The following is a 22,331-nucleotide window of genomic DNA, read 5'->3' on the forward strand; positions in this document are numbered from 1 at the left end:
TAATTGAATAATAATTACCCAGTCATGCAATAATTCCCCTTAAAGGAACAAACATACATAAATCAATAAATAGTTAATAATAAACCACATTGCTTGAAAACCAAATCTAGCTACACCCCTACTGAATGCAGAAGCAAATAAATTAGAATGCAAGGGCCACTTTTAACCTTAAAATGGGGCTGATAGATAAATTATCATTTAAACAAGGATACACTGTGGCATTCATCTGAAGCTGCCACTGTAGTTCCTTAAATTCTAGACAGTCATCTGTTTTCCGCCCCTCTGTCCTAGATCAACATGAACAATAATTGTAAACTTAAAAGAATGAATTTCATATTTTGAAAATATGTCCAGATATGGCATTTTTTATTCTTTACAATGTATATTTTAATTATGCTGATAGATTCTACTTCTAAAATTGTTCTTAGTTTTCCCAGTACAAAAACATGTAGAATTTTGGCACAATGCTAAATAGACCACCCCCTTTAATAATACTTCATAGATAATTTTATGGTGAAAAAAATGTCAAGTTCTACTTCATTTAATTCAAGAATAAATTTGCACTGTGAACAGTGCCCACATTTACTCATTGCTCCTACCTGAGGAGAATATTTGACTCTCTCCAGCATGTTTTAAAGCATATGCCCTTTTTATACACTATAAGTGGGGTAGCACCCACTATATTCATGTATTCAGGATCTATACCAAAGACATTCCAGTTTTTCCACATAACATGCCTAATACCACCAAAATTACTATTGCATGTTAAACTAATGCTTTACAAAACCTGCTGTTATCTACATTGCTGTAAAAAGTCAGTGGCCAATAAGGGCCTGCATAACTTAACTGTTGATGTAGTCAGTTTATTAAAAGCGATATGTGAAAATCCAGAATTAAGGGTTATGAAACCCGACAAGGAAGGGGGCTAGTAATTATGAATAATAATGATTATAATAAGAAAATGTTTACTTTATTATTTATTGAAACATATGAGGAAACAAGTGTCAACAAAATGAATATTGCTTAACTTAAAACTGATTTATTATTGAAAGACTTACTTATCAGCAACCGAATATCCCCTCCTGTCATGTACTTTTTTAAAAAGTTACACATTCAAGGACCCCAACAATTTTTGGAGTCCCAAAAATATGTCAAGATCTAAAAGAACCAGCTTTTAGATCAGTTGTTGATGCCAAGCCTTCAAAAACCTTTCCGATTGCTAAATATATTGACCACCATATTAAGAATATATTGGATAGCTATCCTTATTGTTTCAAAGACTCATGGCATTTTTTTAACTAAGGTTTCAAATGACATGCATAAGGATGAAATTATTTTTGCTATGATCAATATCAAAGACCTTTTTTCAGTGATTCCACATACCATAGGAATTGAATGGTTCTATTTTTTATGTCAAAATTCAGATTTAAAACATAGTCAGAGCCTTACTGTAAGAACATTGATGGAACTTGTTTTAGACAACAGTTTTATTGTTTTTGCACAGCAAGTGTTTAGACAGAAAATAGGTATGTTGATGGAGGAAGCATGTCCCCTAATGTTTGCTAATATCGTTCTTGCTTATTGGGAGACCAATTTTGTAATTAATTCCATGTTTTCAGAATGTTGGTCCTTATATGGGCAATATTTAGATGACATCATAATTTTTGGACCGATATCCGAGACAGACTAGAACAGTTTTTTGAGTATACTCATAATACTATTTTGGGCACTGATAAGGTCAACTATTTAGATGCTACCATCATAAAAAAAAAGGAAACAACAACTTGATTCTACAGTTTATAAGAAGCCCACCTATTCCAATATGCTATTGCATTATAACAGCTGGCACCTATTCACCAGAAGAAATCATTAGCCAAGGGCCAATGTGTGTGTCTCACACAAATGTCTTTAGACATGGGTGAATTTCAAACCTAATGTCAAATCTTGAAGAATATGCCGGTAAGAAGAAGATACCCAGATATATTTTTGGTTAATATTTTCCGTGAAGTCACAGATAAAAGGATAGGTTGATAGTATATTCCCTTATAGGGAATCAATGAAAGTGTAATAGCTGCCAATAAAAGTAGCAATGTAGATAACAGAAGGTTTTGTAAAGCATTAGTTTAACATGCAATAGTAATTTTGGTGGTATTAGGCATGTTATATGGGAAAACTGGAATGTCTTTGGTATAGATCCTGAATACGTGAATATAGTGGGTGCTACCCCACTTATAGTCTATAAAAAGGGCATATGCTTTAAAACATGCTGGAGAGAGTTAAATATTCTCCTCAGGTAGGAGCAATGAGTAAATGTGGGCACTGTTCACAGTACAAATTTATTCTTGAATTAAATGAAGTAGAACTTGAATTTTTTTCACCATAAAATTACCTAAGAAGTATTATTGCAGTATAAAGGGGGTGGTCTATTTATCATTGTGCCAAAATTCTACATGTTTTTATACTGGGAAAACTAAGAACAGTTTTAGAAGTAGAATCTATCAACATAATTAAAATATTCATTGTAAAGAATCAAAAATGCCATATCTGGACATATTTTCAAACATGAAAGTCATTCTTTTAAGTTTACAATTATTGATCATGTTGATCTAGGACAGAGGGATGGGCAACAAATGATATCTAGAGTTTAAGGAACTACAGTAGCAGCTTCGGATGAATGCCACAGTGTATCCTGGTTTAAATGATAATGTATCTATCAGCCTCATTTTAAGGTTAAAAGCAGCCCTTGCATTCTAATTTATTTGCTTCTGCATTCAGTAGAGGTGTAGCTAGATTTTTTTCAAGCAATGTGGTTTATTATTCACAATTTATTGATGATTTATGTATGTTTGTTTCTTTAAAAGGAATTATGGTATGATTGGGTAATTATTGTTCAATTATTGTTTTTAGGTAGTGATATATAAGCTTGTAGTTACTGAATGATTTTTATTCTGAGGAAGTCCTTTTCTTAGGGATGAAACCACTCAGTAAATTTACTATTCGAGATATACACTTCAGCATTCATCCTTTTTTGTTTTTATCAAGTTTGTGATTTGTGTTTTGTTATCTACTATAATCCTGAAATATGTGTACAGGGCTATCATTTCGGTTGCATTGTTAAAATGTGATAATAACTCTCAGCATGAATGTGATCAAAGGAGGTCTGCTTTGTTTTATCATTATTAATCAACGGCCTGCTTTCATTAGCACAAAGACCTCAGTAAAAGGTTTTGTGATATGTTTTGATCATCTGCACTAGTGATAACCTTTCCAGTACTTAGACCATCAGCGTAAAGTCAAACATCAGCACTTGGGGGCATATTAATGTCTGGAATGTAGAGATCAAACAAGTAAGGGCTGAAAATAAATCTCTGGGATATCTTTTGCCCATATTGCATAATTTCACCATGTCACAGCTGGCAATTGACCTGTCACAATCTGTTAACCAACTGATAATCCACAAAACCAAAAAAAAAATGAAATGTCAGTACTCATTAGTTTCTATGCCATTGTATATGAACCACACTATAGTCAAAGGTTGTAAAGAGTTAAGGTGATAAAAAGGTGATTAGGACTATCATAATTCAGTATTTACTGTAAACAATCTTTAGTTCAACTATGGGATCTACATTAAAAAAATGTTCTTAAATTCATACATTTGGGTTGAGATTATTATTTTATAAATTCTGCATGGTAAAAGTTTGCTATGGAGGAGTCTGGCCGACAGTCATTACTGCCAGAGGTCAATACTGAACCTAATGCAATACTCATGGGCTTCTTCAGCTACCTCAACATTAACTGAGAATCATACACAACCTCAAACATGCAAGCCCAGAGTTTTCTGGATTTTGTAAAAACACATACACATTCTTGAACAGCTAGTCAGCATACGCAACAGAGGTACATATATCCTTGACCTGATTCTTACATACATGAGGGACAGATGTACTTCCTGTAGAATAAAGTGCTCATTGGTGAGGTCAGACCACAAAGCCAGCTCCATTGAAATAAAACCTGGAACCCCAGCTAACCCTTGAACATTTAAAAATTATTACGAGGTTAAATAAGTGACAGTCATCAAAATTCCAAGCCATCCCACCCCACAAAACTCTGAGAACACATCTGAATGAGGCAGTTGTCAAAGATACCCTGCACAATCATGAAGATATCCGCATAGAAACAGCTTTACCTAATCAAAGCAAACACAGAACAACCTCCAGAAACAAGCCATGCTGGTGGAATCCCACTATAAATAGGTTGTTTAACAAAAGAAACAAAGCCATTTCCAAAATCAGGAAGGACATTGCCAGCAAAGTAAAAACTCCCTCACCAATTTAAACAGACAAGTCAGGGGACTAATTTAGCCCACCAAAGACAAATTTGAGATAAAAAAAAAATATCCTCACCAAGCTAAGGACAACCATTAGCCTTTCTTTATTTATGTCTCGTAGCTGGCTTTAAGCACCAGCGAACCCTGTGGTCACTGGGACCCCATGTTCTGTGGAGGCCCCCAACCACAGCAAGTTATCTTGTCCTGATATTTTTTATGTTTGTCAAACCAACAAAAGCTAGTATAGCATTCTTGTATACTTAATAAACTACATGGATAACTCTTATTTATACCTCCTTTAAAATTCAAAAGATATTTCTGGTTGTAGTAACAGTGTTTTAAAACTCCACTGTCAATCATGAGTGGACAGGTGATCCGCTGTGGCAACCCCTAACCAGGAAAAAGCAGAAAGAAGAAGAAGTAATAGTGTTTTGTCAAGTAACAGGCATCAGAATTCTATTAAATATTTTACCACTGACATAATGCTGGTGGCTTAGTTAAATCCTGCTGTTGAACATTTTCTCCACTTGCTACACATGTGGCTGCAAGGGGCCCCCATTAATCATCCTTGACTGTGTGGGTGCCCCACAAAAGCTGCTACAGGTTGGGGAAAATGAGGAAGAAAACATTTATTAATTTACTAATTATGTTCTTTAACCTGAACAGCGCTGTGATATGACCCTATTAGGATGAAGCTGATAATGAACATGAGCAAGGTATGCACTAGAGAGATCAGCAGCCCGGAGTGACAAATCTTGGTGCAAAGTTTGGATTTTAAGAAGAGCTGATACTTCTAATAATTAGAGATGGTTTTCTCTTTCAGGGAGTTTTATAAATACAAGCATAACACAAGATAGCATAACACTCAATTCCTTTGCTTAAGAATTCAGTGCAATCCCAAAAGTAATAGAATAAAGGCTCAGAATCAAGACTACATTTTAAATATTACTCTAATGCACTTAAAAAGTCAGTAGAACAACACCTTTTGCATCAACACATATTTTTGGACCATAAGTATAAAACTCAGATGTTTGGATTGATTGACTGTTTGTAATCCTGAATTATTTACCAGCAAACCAAACTTTTTGTGAAGGAGAAAGTAAATGTATGAACAAAATCAGGGAAGGTCTGTGAAATCAGGGACAGTAGCAGGCATGCATTACTGCTCAATGAGATAAATAAGTGACTTACCCCTGCTGCTATTTGACGACTGTTAAACAGCAGTCACTGATCTGGTATGGCAGTACCAGACTGTATAAATGGACACTGGGGGCTCCCTTAATCATCCTTGACTCCGTGGGGACCCCCACAAAAGCAACTGCTGATTGAAGAAAAATCAGGACAAAAAATGTATCAGTTTTCTTATAGAGCTGTTTAACCTGAACAATGCTGAGATATGAACCTTTTAGGATAAAGATAATAGCCTCTGGTTTCAACCACACCCATTCTAATACCAACCCTGCTCAAATGTGTGTGTGCAGAAAGCTGCTGGGATCTGGGGATTGTGTGGATATTACAACTTTAATTTTCATCACAGTCAAACCTTAGAGGTGTGCACATGAAGTCATTATAGCTTGTGATTGAGCTGAGGACAGTGGTCATTGTTTATTTACTTTTCTCACAAAGTTCAGAGGTGTAAAACGAAGGTTACTATAGCCTGTGTAAGGGTAGTGTACTGTCTAAGAACAACAAATTAGAATATATTACTGAAATCATTCTCACAATAACACATCAGGCACATATATATATAGGGCTGCCTTTGAGGGTTAGGGTTGAGGAAGCATGCTATATATACCTATATCAGCAGTCACTTGAAATATATGGCTAAGGCAATTTAAACCTCTGCTTTCATCCTAGTCTAACACCAGAGGGATGTATAGGTAGTGATTGTCTTTTCTTGGGGGGGGTTAGGGAAGGAGGCAGTATTCCCAGATAAGACCTATGTATTTCCACAACTGGCTTGTTAGTTTATTGTGAGCTACTATTTTGTCAGCTTTGAACATTAAGCCTTGGGCACAACTTATGTCTTCCTTGAAAGAAAAAAATAAAACTGAAATTCTTTTCTTTTTCATGATTTTTGTTTAGGCCACCATTGGCGTAAAATGCTGAGAAAAATGCTCTAAAATGCATCCCAGCGCACATATATAACCCCTATGGCATGGGGGCACCAGCTTAACTGAGTTATTTCCTAAATGGTTATTATTGTGCTGTCTCGGTCAAGAAAGGAGTGCTGAAAGAATACAAAGAAAACTAAAGCTGAACAGCAACAGTGAATTTCTTTCCTTAATAATAATTTTTGTTCAAGAAATTATTGGATGAAAATGTTGAGTAAAAAAAAAACATTAAAATGCACTTCAGAGCATATAGAAAGTTATGGCTTCTTAAAAAAGTTGAGAGTAAGGCAAAATGTGAGAAAAGGAAGAAAAAAGTAATGTGCATGGTATGTGGAGTCCAAAAGGGGGTGGTGGATTAGAGAAGGGGACTGGAGGGTGTGCGGGGGGGGGGTGTTGAAACAGTAGGCCTAGTCATCACTTAATTTAAGTCCAGGGCTATACATATAGTTGTTGTAATGTATCATTGTTGCAACTAAATGCCAGTAACTGTAAGTGTCCCTTTCTTAGACAGGTTAACAAAGTGTGGTATATAGGCCTGTTGTAATGTAACAGCTTGTAGCTAAGGTCTGTCTGCGTATACTACTCCTAAAGGTTTGTGGCACAAACTAATAGGTTTCTTAGGAGGTGTGGCATTGACAGGATGATATTTATACTGGAAGTGCCTAGGGGGACCCCAACTTGACATTTGCTGGGGGCCCCCAAAATGCTAACACCGGCCCTGTTTGTCTGCAACCTTAAACACAACACCCAATGATGTGCCAAACTAAAAGTGAATAGAACAACCTATATAAAGCAACAGGATATAGCAAATCTGCTGACTGGTAAATTTAGCTCCAAGTTTTGTCCATTATCAACCTCAGTCATCCACCAGAAAATACCCCCATGATTTTTCCACCAACTATCACTATGGAGTAGGTCCTAGCTGCAATCTCTAAGGCACAAAGCACTGCATTGATTAGCCTTGATAATATCCCAGGATGCCTGGTCAATAGCATGAAATATGACCTGTCAGGCCAGCTAGAATCTTTGTTTAACCATATTCTCCAAACAAGCTTAATTCCAAATAAAAGGAGGACTGCAACAGTTATCCATCTACACAAGGGTGGGGGGGGGCTCTTCCATAGACCCAGGAAACTAGACAACTTTAAGTGAGGCTAGTCTCATATTCAAGACCATGGAAAGACTTATCATGGATCCAATAAACAATGACACAGGAAACGCACAGACACTAGACCTTACCTAGTTTGGCTTTGTCAAAGGCATATCATGGCTATTTAACCTGGTGGACTTCTTCAACAAGGTCATTAAAGCTATGGATGAGGGCAAAATGGTGCACATTGCCTAACCTGACCTAGCCAAGGTGTTCAACACAATCCCTCAATAGGGTATTGTAGACAAACTTACAAAATTAGGCATGAACCCCTTATGTCATCCAGTGTGTAACCAGATGGCTCACTGACAAGACACAAAAAGTTAGGACAGGAGAATCCACCTCCACAAAGAGTTTAGTTACTAGAAAGGTCCTATAGAGATCAGTGCTGGAGCCTCTCCTTTTTGGCATCTACTTTTCTGAAGTCAAAGAAAACATCAAGGGCCTCTGGCTGACGGAGTTTGCAGATGACTGCAAACTAGGCATGGTCACTGAATCCCTTAAAGGCACAGATAAACTTAAATAAGTCCTGACACAAACAAGTAACTGGTGGCAGGCCATGGACTAAAATTTAATGAGAAAAATGCATCACAGTTCCCTTTTCAAAGCTGGCTACTTCTGTAAATTACCGCATTGATAAAACACACCTAAATGTAAATCCAGTGGTCAGGGATCTGGGAATGTATGTTGACAGTAATCTGACCTTTGACCAGCATGTGTCTACTGTGGTGAGAAGATCATTCCACATTGCATAACTTTTAAGTGAACACATGGCATCCAGGTCCAAGGAGATCATTGTTCTGCTGCACTCATCTCTCATAAGACCAGTCATTGAGTACAATGCACCCATTGGCATGTACCTGGCCAAGCACTTGCAACAACTTGGGAGACCACAGAGGTTCCTCCAAAAATAGAGTTAACAACAATTCCTCTGCAAACCATTTCAATGCCCTATTCCTTCACTTGGTCTCTTAAAGACTACTGTGGGGTGATCTATGCATAGCCTACAAGACATCTTCTTGTCCCACACTGATGGATCTGTTGCACATCTGCAAAACAAATAGCTTCAGAATAACCTGATATAAGAACTTAAATTTCTTCTGTGGCATAAATAGGACATGCTGGATGAGCAGGTATATGTCACAAGAATTGCCACTTCTCAAGAACAGGTTTCTCATCCATGTGAAGCAAAGCTTATTCCTAACCCTACTCAAATGCAACTTAGACCATAGATGGGAAATTTCAAATTTACCCCTGGTTTTGAACCTATGTCCCTAATGGACAGGTGCAGCATGTAACCGCTTGATGTGTCCAAGCCTGTATCATAACCATAACATTCCTTGGTATCAACACACATCAGCAATATTTTGGTAAATTTGAAGTAAGCTTGGCTAGTCTTAAAATAGCTCTTGGGCCAATAGCCTAGTAACCACCTATGAACCTATGACCCTACAGAGTGATCAAAAGGAGACTGTACCCGAATAGTGTTTGGTTGCTGGTAATGAGGCTTGCTCCACCTAAATGCAAAGCTTGAAAGGATGCACAGTAACTGGCTTGAGTTTGGTTTGATGAAGTAGTTGTAGAAATTGGTAGTGACTCTCATTACAGAGATATATATTTTCTAACGTAATGTAATAACAAACTTTAATAGTCTATCCATCTCTGGAGAGGCAGAGATACTTTTTTTCTGTAATAGTATTCATATTTCCCTGTTACCCAGTAAGATGGAAAAAAGCTGGCTTAAACCTAACTTGTTGATTCTTACAAGAGGTTGGTCATCTGGAAAGCAGAGTTCCTGTGCCTCTGAATATGCTCATCTTTACAAGAGACTTCCCTGTAATCCCAAAACAAGTATATTTATCAATGTTTTCAAAGTCTAATTTCCAAAGTCCTGGTAAAGGTATGTACATAAAAGTATAGCAGCACGGTTGCATTTAGAAGCTGATGTGATTTGTTAACCATTACAGTGAAATGACCAGCATCAGATATGCAGAATTATTAGGGAGTGTTTACAAAAAAGTTATGAAAAACAAGACATTTCCACATTTACATTAAAAGTGCAAAAAACAGAGTTGATAATGTTATGTTGGGGGTGATGTATTCACTCAGTGAGTGTTAGTTGAAAATGACATTAAAATATAGTGGGTAATACGGAGGCATTCTGGAATATAAATAATCTTTTGGTAAAGTGGTTATGACTGTTACCTATATGTTCATATCTGCATTAATTTCATAAAAAATGTGTGACCTACAGGTGAATAAATGGTGCCATATTATTTAAAACTTTAAAGGATACGATGTTGCTACTGATATTTTCCATCTAACACAAATGGTTTTGTAGATTAACATTGTTTTGAAATATTATGAAATTATTATAAGCATAACTTGCATAGATTTGGCAGTATCACAAAACAGAGTTATGCTATCCCCTCTTGTCATACATCATTGGAGAACCCTTGAAGAGGTGAACAATTCCCTTGCTGATATATTGGCTCTGTCTTGCACACTTACAGAGATATATGTTTTTGTTTGACCTTAACATTAGTATTTTGTTTTTTTGGCAAACAAAATAGTTTTTCTTTCATAAATTTGTAATATAAAATCAGCATCTTTGATAGCAACACCATTGTATAACCTAATACCTGCTAAACAGATGTCATATTTTACATCTTTTTGCAACACACCATTTTCATACATTATAGATCTAATGTGTGTTTTTAGTAGAGGACTTTGGAGAAAAGCTCAGTTACCAAATGATTTTGTGCCTTAAATCTCAGGAAACAAAACTAGCAAATCTAGGCTTCAAGTACATCAATGATATCTGAAAGAGCACTGTCTGTTCAGTAACCATCCTTAAATTTAATCCTTATTGTTCTGCTTACACACCACATAAGTACTGTCTGTGACTTTATATTTTCACAAGAAAGAATAGTAGGTTAAGACTTAGGTTATTTTGAAGGTGCCATAATGTAGGCAACATTTGAAGAAGGTGGATTTCATATTTATTCCGTACATCAAACATTTTGTAAGTCACTATGACTTTTATGCATTTCTGAAGATATGCCAATATGTAATAATGAGAAAAAAAATCTCTTTTAAAAAATAAATTCAAGCCTAAGAGATTATGCGACAGTCAGAAATGTAAGTACAGGGTACCTGCAGACATTTTCTCATTGTGCTTCAGAAAACTGTAAAGCAAGGAGTCTTGGAACTACCTAACTTTTGAGAGGCATGAGAAAGAATTTTACAGCATCAACTCCCTAATTGTCAGAGACAGCATGCTCAGATTTACCAGTGCTTTATTGTGATTGTTTTCAGAGGACATAAGAACTTTGAAAAAAATACTACAAAGGGGAATACAGGAACCATGAAATGCCTAGCTTTGTACACCTTTAAAGAGGCACATTTAAATGTTCTTATCACCATTTACAAGCAATAAATAGTGTTCACCTGCTAAACTGAGCAGGGACCTACATGACAATCCTGGTGTAAACTTGGGTCTACCCTTCAAATTGTCAAGACTAAACTTGGTACTTTTCCGTTAAACCCCTACCATGCATCTTGGGACCTGGACTGGTGTGGCTTGCCCTGTTCCTTTCCCCGGGGGTTGTATTGGCACCATGATTACCGTTATCTAATTATTTTATTAAGTTTTCTACTGTGGCTATAAACTATGCACACACAGTTTTAATATCAGATTCACGGGTGTAAATAAATGTGACCACTCTCATTGAGTGGCTTATTACGCCTGGAAAAAACGACGATTTGCTCAGGCCTTGAGAACTGTTAGGGGGGTGGGAAGGGAGTGTGGCTGGCTTAATGTATGCCAAAGGTGAACTTTGTTTCACAGGCTGTGCATATTTTTTTCTGTTGTTTTTAATCCCAACAGCTATATTAATCATGGAATTGAGGTTTTACACAATCCTGAGATGTTCATTTCAGAATACCGGGATTTTTACTTTTGATAGCTCGTATAAAAAATGCAAGCCGAAAACAGGTGCAACATTCCTCTCAACTACCCCTGATATTGCCTTATTCTTTTATGTCAGCTATCGTAGTGTGTGTGTTTTTGTGTGTGTGTGTGTGTGTGTGTGTGTGTGTGTGTGTGTGTGTGTGTGTGTGTGTGTGTGTGTGTGTGTGTGTGTTTTTTTTTTTAAGTCACTGGGAGATTACAGTTAGTAGACTTTTTTTTCTTCACCTTGTGCAGAAAGGGCATGCTGATGCCAAACCTTTTGTTCTGTTAATTTTTGTAGCATTTTAACAGTTGCCCTAATTTTGAGCTTTTGTCCCACTAACGTGAGAGCTATGGTTTGCAGCATAACGCATTTCAGGATCTGGGTTAAAGAGAAAAATAGAAAAATAGGACACTTTCAAATACTGATACAGTTGACTTTGAAAGTTGGTAGAATAAAGATGTTTAAGTTTAATATTCTCTTTCTAAAGTAAGAAGTGATGGTAAAGTGTATTACTTATTAGCTGAAAACTGCCAGTTTTATAGCATGAATGAATGAAATGGAGCAATAGGACAAATGTTTTATCCAGAATCAGGTGGTGCCTTGAATATTAGGGATATTTTTGTGTGGTTTTATGTGTAATATTCGTAATGTTTCCTATCTTACATCTTTCCTTTTCATGTGTAGAGGTGGTACCTTTTTGACATGGATGATGAATCTCTTCTGTGTAGTGTCATTTTCTCCTATGATGAGAGTAAGATAATCTCATAGTAAAATGTTAGATTTTTGCAGGGCAGACCACATAGTCAATCAGTAGAAAGAAAATTATTTTAACTTATTAGAAAAATAAACTTTGAAAAGTCCATGGGTCAGAAAGATCTGCACATCTCGCTGAGGAATAAGGCAAGACACACCGATCTGGGACTGAAAATGCGTGGTAGGGGTTTAACGGAAAAGTACCCTAAACTTAAAATTAGAAAGAAATAGTACTTTGCTTGACCTGTAATCATATCTTATTCTATAGAGTGGAATACATTGAGCTAAGTTTCCTTCCAGCAAGTCTTTTTTTATTTGTTTAGGTAGATTTGGGTCACTAGTGTGGGCTTTTGTAGAGATGCCGGTATTGCAAACAAACAGGAGGTCAAATAGGTTTGGATCTTTCATGGAATTTTTCTATTCTGCTCATTGCTGGCAGTATTCTTATAATTAAACCAAACATTCTGGGTGTGTGAGGGAAGGTTTTAGGGTATGCAAACTTACACTTCTGGATAATTCATTCTCTGAGATTCATTAACAGCTATACTAGGTATACACTAAATGTACACCATTCTGAGTGAACAGAGCATAACTCACACCTTCATCCTGATTGCAGCCTTATTATACATCAAGGTGGGGCATAAAGGTTACCACAAAGCGCAGACTACATTTATGCTTATTGCAATCTTTCAGTCACTAGAAACCACAAAAAATGTGGTAGGGTTGTTTTTAATACATATTCTGTACACTTACATAGACATTAATCATTTGTTTCTGTCAAGCAGATGAAAAAGCATTGTTGCCTGCTGTTTTATACCTGGAGTGACATAACAGAATTGACTGTTTTTAAAGTATTGCTTAAATGAAGATGACAGTGAAGTTAGTTTAGAAAAAAAAAGAAAATATGTGCTGCCTGTAATCAGAAATTCATAGTGAACTGGATTCCAAAAGCTATTTATGGACAATGCAGCCTGCTGAAGGAAGACTTCAGCGCACCAGTCAAGGAAACAGTTTCAGAAGACATGATGAAAGCAATCCGAGTACTTAAATATTCAGCATAGGATAATTACAAATTCTGCACACACGCATCAGATTCCAAAACACATTGTGAATGCCCAACTCAACTTAAATGAGATGAACTGCATTACTGACTCTGTTTCCAAAATACTTGATGTATGCTATGCCACATCAGAAGGAACAGATGCTATTACTGTGGAATATGAAGGAATGCATAATAATAGCACCAAAAAATTACAAAAAAGTGCTACCTGCAGTAAATGAACTGTAACAGGTTGCATTACTACAGTACATGGAGAAGGATGTAGCTGTGTGCCATAGAAGTCAGCCAACTAGAGAGAGAGAGCAAGGCTACAACTAAGCCAGCTGTCAGATCAACAAATCTTTGACAGGTACTGCACAGACAGCTGGTGCAGGCTGTGTGCAACATGTGTGTCTTATACATGTTTGTTTGAGCATTGTGAGACAACTGCCTACTTGTCAGAGATAGTATGCTCTTGAAACAAAAGTGGATCTCAGCCAGGTTCTATTGGCATCTGAGACATTCCAAAGGCACACAAGGGATGCTGTAAGACTGTGACATGCATTTACCAGTCAGATACTGTCAAAATTCCTGGCAACAATGTGCAGCAAGATGGATGACTACATACACTTTCCATTCACTCCCATGGAGCAGAGAACTATTATGTATCATTTTTATAAGCTTGAAAACTTACACATCTACTCTGTGCAATTGGTTTCACCCACATCTCTATCAAGACCCCAGTTCATCCAGAAACAGATGGATACATTAACAGAAAGGGCTGGCCATCCCTGAACTGCCAGTTCATGTGTGCAGCGGATGGTGGTATAACAAATATTATGGCAGCACACCCTGGAAGTGTCTATGATGGTGCCATATGGAGGGAAAGTGGTCTGAGGGTCACAATCCAGAAAGGTGAAATACCTGAGGGACTACTACTGGGTAAGTGCAGGAACACAGATAGGATGTAAGCTAAGGATATCCCTCCCAACAATATCCATGCTGACAACATGTGTGTTTACTCCCCACAACAGGTGACTGGTTATCAACTTGAGCCATTGTTAACGAACCTGTACAAAGAACCATCGAACTCTGCAGAATAGGCCTACAAAAGAGCGTAAACAATGACATGAAATACCATTGAGTGTGTGTTCAGTGTACTGAAGGGTACGCTCAGATATCTGGACACATCTGGAGGTGCTTTGCAATACACATCTGAGAAGGCAGCACAGATGATAACTGTCTGTGCCATGTTACACAACATCCTGACAACAGCACATGGAGACCTTTAGTGTAGGTGAATTATTCCCAAGAACCCTAGATGTCTAAAGATGACATTCCACAGGTATCAGAGGAGAAGCAGGAGGACATAGGGAGCAGAAGACAAAGGTGTGGGCAATGGAGGCTGTGACCACAACTACAGGCCCAGGCAATGTGGCAGCAGCTGCCACACAACTTTGATCATGACAAGCCACACGTACAGAAGTACACACATTAAACATTGATGTTCAGTTGTTGCCTCACCACAGCTGCATAGATTACATCTAATAGCAGTTACCCAGTAAATATGCACACTGAGCATAGGTTCATAGGAGGTTACTAGGCTAGCATCCCTAGAGCCCTTACAAGCTTAGCTATGTTAATCCCAAATTGCCCCATCAATCCTTATTAAGTGAATGTATTTTGCAGAGCTAGTCTATGGTCAGCACCAACAACCCCTGTTTATTAGGGACATAGGTGCCACCCTCAGGGTGAATTTGCAGTCTTACATCCATTCATCCAGGTTGCACTTGAATAGGGTCAGTGATGAGCTTTGTTTCACATGAATTGAACGTTTGTCTCTCCAGGATGTTCCGTTAATGTTATAGGCTAGGTTAAGATCATTAGAGTAAGTGACTCTTGTGCTGTTGATTTATGTATTTGAAGCATATCCATCAGAACATGGTCAGAAACTGCCCTGTAGACCAGGCACAAGTCTCCTCTCAGCAGCCTATTTGATACAGAGTACAATGACAAGTCTTTTAGTCTATCCAAATATGTCATGGTTTGGAGGCCTTGTATTTTCTTGGTGAGGAACCTCTGTAGCCTCTCCAGCTGCTGCAGGTGTCTGTTGAGGTACATGCAAAAGGGAGCATTGTACTCTATTAGTGGTCTGATGAGGGTCAAGTACAGTGGGGCTATAACATCCTTATACCTGGATGCAGTGCCCTTAATTATAAGGTGCACAATGTAGAATGCTTTTCTTACTACAGACAAAACATAATGGTTGAAGGTCAGATTGCTATCTACCTGTGTTCCTAGGTCTTACACCACTGGGTTTGCTGGGTTTGAGCTTGGAGGAGGGTGTTTTCAATACTGTAGTTATCAGGGAATTCTACTTTGCCAAAGGGGATAATAATGCACTTTTTTTGCACTCAGTTTTAGGCTGTGGCTTTGGCATCAGTCATGTGTCTGTGTTAGCCCTTCCTGCACATTAACATCATTGGGGGTCTCAATGATTGCACCCAATTTGCAATCATCAGTGAACTTGGTAAGCCAAAGGCCATCTAATTTAGCCTGGACATCCAAGAAATAGATTCAGAACAATAAAGGACCCAGCACAGAACCTTGTGGTATGCCAGTGGTGAAAGGGTCTACTGGTAGAGGTGGAGTCACCAACTTTGACAGTATGTGTTTTGTTGATGAGCCAATTGGCTACCCATCTAGTGATGTAAGGGTTAATCCCTAACTCAGAGAGGTTTTCAATGATACCTGAGTGAGGGATTGTGTCAAAAGCCTTAGCCAGTTCAAGTTATGCAGTATGTACTGTCTTAACTTCATCCAGGGCATTAGTGGCTTTCTTGAAAAAGTTTGTCAGGTTTAATAATCATGATTTACCTTTAACAAAGCCAAATTGGGCTGAGTCTAGAGTTTGAATGTCACCTATATCCTTGTTGATAATATCCATGATGATTCTTTCCGTGGCCTTGCAGATGAAACTGGTTAGATTTATGGGTCTATAATTCCCAGGGTCTGTTGATGGCCCTCCTTTGTGCAATGGGATTACTGTTGCTGTTCACCACTCCACTGGAACAAAGCCAGTTCTCAGGCTATGGTTAAACAGAGCACTAAGTGGGTCTGCTAGGTCCTGTTTTAGATTGCTTAATAAGCATCTTGGGATGTTATCTGGTCCCATTGAGGCCATGTTTTTGGCTTTGGTGAGTGCAGTTAAGACCTGATCTCTAGAGATACTAAGCAGAGGACTGATGTGAGGTATGCTTTGGGGTATGGCCGGTGGGACCAGGGGGGTGAAGTTTTTGTCAAATCTGCCAGCTTGGCAATTTCCTCCAGTGCAGTATAAGTGGTACCATCTATTACCAGTTGTTGTACAAAGCTGGGCATTCCCTTTTAGGTTTTGGACATAATTAAATAATGCCTTATGATTATCCTTAGCTAAGGACACTATTTTATGTTCATACATAGCTTTAGAGGATTTTATGAGATTTCTGATTTGCTTGTTCAAGCTGAGGAAGGAATTATTCCTCTGCTGAGTCAGTTCCCTCTTATTCATAGACATCAGTTTCTTCTTGTTGTAATAAAATATGTTTATACTTGAGGTCCACCAGGGGATATTTTTATTGGGGGAGAGGACCTGGTTTTGATTTGGTTAGGTATAGTCGAGTCTATACAGCTCCTTTAGTGTTTGCACGGGGCATATGAGTACACTTCTGCATATGAGTCATTGTTGTCTGTGAGTGCAGGGGGGTACAACACGTTTTATATCATCTCTTATTAGGTTGAAGTTAGTTTTGGAAAAGTTCTTTAGTTTTTTTGTTTTGCTCCTGTGGGGGTGTCATGTCCAATAGTTACTTCAAACGAGACAGTTTAATGGTCTGACCTTACCAGAGAATTCACCACATGGGGGGAATGCAGTAACTCCCCATGTTAGTGAGTACTATGTCTGGGGCATTTGAACCCCTTGTGAGGGTGCAGACTATGTGTTCCAGAGCATTTGAATTAACAAAGTCCATGAACCCCTGGGTGAATGTGTTTATGCTCATATATATCACCCAGCTGATGGAAGGATAGTTGAAATCACCCATGACTAAGGTGCTGGGTTGTATGGAGAGTGATTCCAGTAAGTCCAGGTAGGTGGTGTGCTTTTCTTGGTTCATGGTGGGGTACCTATAGCTAGCAATGATGTAGTAGGGTAATGTGCCTAGAGTTAATTGGACATGGAGTAGTTCCAAAGAGTCATACTGTTTGACTAGTCTCAAGGTGTGCTTGGCTTTAACGAAGGTGGATACCCCTCTACATTTGGTTCTTTCATGCTCATCTTGAAGTCTGAATGTGGGTTAAGCATTGTAGCTTTGCATGGCTATGGTACTCTCTGCATCACTGAACCATGTCTCAGTGACTGAACAGACGTCATCATCTTCCATGGTGAGGAGTGCTTCCAGGGAGTGCAGATTCATGTTTAGACTTCTAGAAATGAGCAGCAGAACCTTGACTTTGCCTTGTTTGGATTTTGTTGTTTTGACATTGCCTAAAAAGGCACTATGGGGAGGCAAGCCTCTTTGTCAGTATCCAAAAGCCAAGAAGAAACAGGTGCAGACCATCTCTGGTAAAGCAGTGTGGCCTGTCAACCATGTCATCCCAGACTGATGGATACTGGATCCCCATGGACTGACAACAGTAGCTAAGCCAATTGTTGAAGTCAGCCATTTTTTTGTTTATACTGTGGCATCATCCTGGGAAGAGGTGGGGTTAAGGTCATACCTGCCTGGGACACAAAGTCTGAGAGTTCAGTGAAGTCTCTCTTTATATAGTCCAGAGTAGTAAATCTCAAGTCATTCACCCCATCATGAACTATGACCATGGTATAATTACTTATTGTTGAGTGACTTGAAGGCATGAGTGATCTGATGGATCCTGTCACCTGACAGGCAGCTCGCCATGACCTTCTCCTTGTCCAGCCTGGTGAAAGGAACATCTGTGTGTCTCACTATGGAGTCACCTATGACCAAGACATTTTGTTTAGAGGTGTTTTGCCTTAGGGGCTTATTTGTTGAGACAAATTTGTATTTGTTATTATGTGGTTTCTATTTGTGTAACATTATGTGCACTTTGTTTATGTTTGGGAGGTCTCTGAACTTTTGTTAGACTCCTAGTGACTACCTCTGTGTATGTGGGTCTATGTGTTGTGTCTTTAGTTTGTGTGAGAGGTGACGAATGTGTAATAACAATCTGTTTGGTATCCGGTTTGCTGTTACATGAGAGAAGTGATTCCAGTTTCATAGTGTGCCTACATCTTTCATATAGGGTATTTGTTTGCTGTAGGAGTAAATGATTGTTAGTATACATGAGGCAATAACTGCATTTCCTCAATACTCCCATATCAGTCAGGCTGGCCAAAGAAATGGTGAGAAACTGTTGGTCCATTATAGCAGGTTTTTACCATATGAGCTATTAGGGAAAGGAATGAGCTAGACTGACCAGTTTTTGCACAAGGGCTATCAAGCTATCAGGGAAAGGAGTGGGCTATATTAACTGGTTTTTGTGCTAGGACTATCAAGGGTTGTTAAATTGAGGGTTATAGATGATAGGTGTGGTAATGCTGCTCAATGTGCAACTAAGTTACCTTTAGTGCAACACCAAAGCTTGTGAGGGATTCCACTGATAGTTATCCAGGGAAAAATTGTGTTTCAATGCAGGTGTTTGCATCTATACAGGGCACTGCTAACCTCAAATGCATGACGTTCAGCAATGAGCAAACACAATGCTTAAATACAGGATAAATTAAACAGTTTTAAGCTAATCTACCAATAGGAAAGTATACAATGAACCTTCCTCCAGCAATCCACAGCTCAAACAAGGCTGGACCTACACTCTTTTGCCACAGAGGTGCAGGGGAGCCTTTCTTAATATAAGATGGCTTGTTTAGTGCTAAAGTGTAACAAAAAATAGGCTAGATTTAGCAGGTCTGAATCTAGACGTTGTTATCTAGGCTGAAAATACAGTTGAAAACAAATGCAGAAAATATGCAGTCGGAACAGTAAAAAGCAGAAAATGCAGTGATCAGATACAATGCAATTTAAAAAGTGCAATAGAGGCACAAAATATACTTATTTCCTTGATGCAGAAGTCTTAAGTGTTTTCCCAACCTAAACAAACCAGGCTACCTCCCAATATTTATTTTATTTATTTATTTTATTGCATTTGTTTACCGGGAAAGTCCACTGAGCCTAAAAGAACCCATTTTCAGTGGAGGCCCGGGGAGAAAAGCTCCAATGAGTTACAGAGAAAATATAAACTTTAATTAGTACAGAAGGAGGAACAGTATTACAGATAGTAAATATAGTAACATAAATGGAATATATACATAAAAGCAGGAATCTAGTTTGTTTGATTACAGTAATATATACAGAAAATATACATTAAAGCAGAATTTAATTAATTCAATCAGAGTGGTATAAACAGAGATATATTAATCAGTATTATTGTACCAGTATCAACAAGTGAAGATAAAAATAAATATGGAGAAAGTATCATTAGTCACTAGTAGCAAAAGACATAGGAGTTTAGTAATCATATAAGGAGAGCGAAGAGGTTAGGTTATAGAGCAGGAACATACCCAGGAAGAGTTGAGTGATTTTTCAGTGTTTGTTTGAAGGTGGTGGTGCTGTCTGTGTTTCTTATAGAAGGTGGAAGTGAGTTCCATATTTTGGTGATGGTGAATGAATAGAGGAGTTGACCAACAGGTAAGGTGGGCTTATCTACTTTTAGAAGTAGATGATTTTCAGATCTTAGATGCATGCTGGAATGATATTTGGCAAGTAGAGTTGAGAGAGAAGGACAGTCTGTGGGTCTGTAGATTATTTTGTGCACAGTAGTTTCTTGGGTGAATGAGAGATGGTGGGTGAGTTCCAGCCACCCTAATTGTTTCAGTGACTTACAGTGGTGGTATGAGAATGTGGCCTTGGTGGCAAATTTTGCTATTCTGTTATAACACATAGCAAGTCTGGATTTTGTAGAATTTTGCATATTAGTGAGGAGAGGGGCACCATAAAGGAGAAAGGGTAATAAAAAGGTAGCTGCAAGGGTTTGTCTAGTAGAGAGACTAAAAAAGTGTTGGTGCCTTTAAAGCATATCAAGCCTTTGGTGTGTTTTTTGAATTTATTGTTTATGTGTAGGTCAAAGTTAAGGTTTTCATCTATAATAATGCCTAGTAACTTAGTATGTGGGACAACTTCTATAGTGGTATTGTCTTGGGCTTGTATAGTGAAGAGATTTTTTATCAAATGGAGTGGTTTTCCTAGGAGTAAAAATTACTAGTTTAGTTTTTTTTTGGATTTAGGGCAAGATGATTGTTAAGCATCCAAGATTCAGTAGATGTGAGGGCATTCTGGGTAATTTGCTGGAGTTCAGAGCTGGAATTTGCAGTGCATATTATTGTAGAGCATACCTCCCAACCGTACTGAATTACTCAGTAAAAACGAGTTTTGGGGTTAAATAATGGGGTGCCACGATTCCCGAGTGGCACCCCTTCATTTCCGATTTATTTTTAAACATTTATTTAAAAATTTGCGGTTTCACTGAAGTCATCATGTGCATGATGAAATCAGCAATGTCAGCTCTGCCAACCAGTCGGAATTCAGCTCAAGCCCACGCAGGGCACGTATTTCCAGCAAACGTGAGCGGGAACTGTTTGGATTTATTTATTCTGCTGCTACTGGCTTCTCTTTAGTGTGGAGAGCTGCTCTGCTTGGATTTAAATGTGAGCGGGAACTGTTTGTATTTATTTTTTCTGTTGCTGCTGCTGGCTTCTCTTTAGCGTGGAGAGCTGCTCTGCTTGGATTTAAACGTGAGTGGGAACTGTTTGGATGGCTTCTCTTTAGCGTGCCATGGAGAACTACTCTGCTTGGATTTATTTATTCTGCTGCTTAGCATGGAGATTTATTTATTCTGTCATGAGCAGATTATGCTGGCTGAAACTGGAGGTAAGGTGTGTGTGTGTGTGTGTGTGTGTGTGTGTGTGTGTGTGTGTGTGTGTGTGTGTGTGTGCGTGTATGGTATTGTGTGTGTGCAGAGTCTAGGGCAAAAAAAGATTGTAAGGTTTATTTATTGTCTTATGTGCATGCAAGAGCCGAGAGAAACTCTTAAGCTGAAAAGAGAAACTGCATGTCAGTCTGCAGACGTGTATATAATGCATTGCTTTTCTGTTAAGCTTCTAATTCTGCAGAGTTTCAGAAAGTGTATTGGGTATTCGTGTTTTTTTTTCTGTTTAAGGCAAGCTGAAATGAGAAACAGGCCAACGTGGCAGTTGTTATGTGTGAGAATGGTAGAGTGCATAAGTGTTTATTTTATTTTGGGTCAGTACAAGGTATTACAAAAAAAAATGCAAATGAGAAAAAGACCTTTGGTTGCTTAACTTGCTTTATTGTTTTATACTTGCTACATGATTTTTTTAAAGTTATGCAACCTGATTATAGAACGACTGCAAATGGGGCTAGCTGAAAGCCGGGTCACAGGATGTCAGTACAGTCATTATGTTTGGTTTCCTGTTAGCTTATTTGAATTTGTACTCTTGTTCTGTAGACTTCAAGTTTCAAAAGCAAAAAAGAGAAAATGCAATGCTAGTTACACTAGTGGGTGTGATTTATGGCTTTTTTTAACTGGTTTAGCTACTTTTTTAGAAGCAATAGACATGAAGAACGCTTGATTTTTTGTATTAAATTCGGTACTAATTTTATCCTAAAGGAAAGTACTGTATTTTAATATAGGTCCGCAATGCATTTTGTATAATTTGGTTTATATAAAAATACTAAGTGACATTTTAATGTTTTTCACATTTAGTAAGCAAAGTTACATGCATTTTTGCTTTTCATTAAATTACAATAAGATTGGTTAGCAAAATAACAGCATTTAACGCTTTCTTAAAGAGTGGAATTATATTTTTAGAACCTGGCTATTTTTAAATGTTTCTTTTTATATTCAATTGATGGCAATGATT

Source organism: Protopterus annectens, chromosome 3.part0 (assembly GCF_019279795.1).
Source record: "Protopterus annectens isolate FY-2018-M chromosome 3.part0, PAN1.0, whole genome shotgun sequence".
Lineage (NCBI taxonomy): Eukaryota > Metazoa > Chordata > Ceratodontiformes > Protopteridae > Protopterus > Protopterus annectens.